Genomic DNA, 2,500 nt, shown 5'->3' on the forward strand with positions numbered 1-2,500 from the left:
TCTCTCTCTCTCACTCTCACTCACTCTCTCTCTCTCTCTCTCTCTCTCTCTCTCTCTCTCTCTCTCTCTCTCTCTCTCTCTCTCTCTCTCTCTATATATATATATATATATATATATATATATACATATATAATATATATACATGTGTGTCTGTGTGTGTCTGTGTCTGTGTATGTATATATATATATATATATATATATATATATATATATATATATATAGATAGATAGATAGATAGATAGATAGATAGATAGATAGATAGATAGATAGATAGATCGATCGATCGATAGATTGATAGATAGATAAATAGAGAGATAGATAGATAGATAGAGAGATTGATATATATATATATATATAGATAGATAGAAAGATAGATAGATAGATAGAGAGAGAGAATGAGAGGGAGAGAGAAAAAAAATAGATAGATAGATAGATGGATAAATAGAAAAATAGATAGATAGATAGAGAGAGAGAGAGAATAAGATAGATAGAATAGATAAAAAGAAAGATAGACAAATAGAAAGAGAGAGTGAGAAAGAGAGAGAGAGAGAGAGAGAGAGAGAGAGAGAGAGAGAGAGAGAGAGAGAGAGAGAGAGAGAGAGAGAGAGAGAGAGAGAGAGATAAAGAAAAGGATTTTGAAAGAGAGAGAGAAAAGAAACGAAAGGGAATTGGAAGATTGACCAAGGGGTGTGCAGAGGGGAGGAAAAAAGAGAAAGAAAGAGATAGATTTAGAGAGAGACAGAAAGAGCGAAAAGGGAGGGAGAAATGAGGATTGAGAGAAGCGAAAGAGAAAATGAGAATGAGAGGGGAAATTAAGAACAGAAGAAAGAGGGGAAGAGGTGGAAATAATTGAAGGATTAAAAGGATAAAGACACAACAGAAAAGGCTATCGGACACAAAGAAAACGGGAATCTAAAAAAAAAGAAAATGGGAGATATAAAAAATGTACGGGAAACTTTAAAAAAATGGAATTCCGCAATGTTCACATATATATGGGTATAAAATGAGAAAGGAATTTAATGTCTTGTAAATAGATAGACAGATAAATAGATAGATAGATAGATAGATAGATAGAGAGAGAGAGTGAAACAAGACACAGAGAGAGAGAGCGGGAGAGAAAGAGAGACCGAGAGAGAAAGAGAGAGAAATATAGAGAGAAACAAGGCAGAGGGAGAGAGACAAGACAGAGAGAGAGACCAAGAGAGAAAGAGAGACCGAAAAAGAGAGAGACGAGAAAGAGACGAGAGAGAGAGAGAGAGAGAGAGAGAGAGAGAGAGAGAGAGAGAGAGAGAGAGACCGAGAGAGAGAGAGACCAAGAGAAAGAGAGAGAGACCGAAAGAGAGACCGAGAAAGAGAGAGAGACCGAAAGAGAGACCGAGAAAGAGAGAGAGAGAGGGCCGTTTTTTTAAACATCAGGTTTCGGGCGTTACCAACCCGAAAATAAATTGCGTGGGGCCGGCCCGAAAACTCAAATCGATTTTTTCAAACGTCAAGGCAGTGGGGTGAGCCGGCCCCAAAACGTTTTCGGGCGGTCCGAATATTTGCAACAGTTGGTAACCCTGCGTACGCAGAAAGCGCACCAGATGATCGAACAACCATGGCGAGCGGGAAGGATAAAACTAGTTCGCTCACGGAAAATCAGAGAAAAATGTTGATTTCTCTAATCGCTGACCATAGTCATCGCATAGATTAAAAAATGTACGACCCTGGGATCATCAGTCGCAAGCAGCAAGCACGGAAGAGCATAACTGCCAGCTTTAATGCCATCTATACAGCAACTCAGCTAAATCGAGCTTGGGAGTACATGCGCGAAACGTAAGTGATATTAAACGTTTTCTGCGTCTTTGTTATTTTAAACATACATATTATGATAAAGGACAATTTATTTGAATTATATGAAGGGATTACTCATGAATAAACACGAGGCATAAGCAAATAAAAGTCAGGTTAGGAATCAATGGTAGACAGTTGCAATATTAGAATTATGTTTTCTCTTGTGTCAGGGATTCATCTACATTCTCTGATATGATTCAGAATCAGCTACGCCAAATATTTGTATGCCTGTCACCCACACATATGTAACTATGTAGAAACAGATTTTAAAACGTTTAATCGCTATCATTTCTTCATTTATGTCAATTTCAGAATGGGTTGATGAAGGTCCTTCATTCAGACAGCAGGACTTTTCTATACCTCCTGCAATTCCAAGCCCTCTAGGACCTCCTTTACTTCCTAGAAAACCCTCTCTGCCAACAGCTCCACCACTGACCCCAGTTCCACCATCTGCCTGTGGTGAACCACCATCTCCTTCAACCATTTCATCACCTTCTTCAACAACTCATAGGAAGGGCAAAAAGAGGGACCAAACCTCAGAGAGGGAGTAATGCTACAAGGCTATTAGCCTGAACAACAAAAAGCTCCATGATGCCCAACTCTTACAGGCGAATGAAATTAGAAAGGAATTCTCCAAGTCTTGTGAAGCAGTTCGTGCATCTGCAGA

This window comes from Penaeus japonicus, unplaced genomic scaffold, assembly GCF_977035675.1.
Source record: "Penaeus japonicus unplaced genomic scaffold, GWHDUDI00000001_assembly GWHDUDI00000026, whole genome shotgun sequence".
Classification (NCBI taxonomy): domain Eukaryota; kingdom Metazoa; phylum Arthropoda; class Malacostraca; order Decapoda; family Penaeidae; genus Penaeus; species Penaeus japonicus.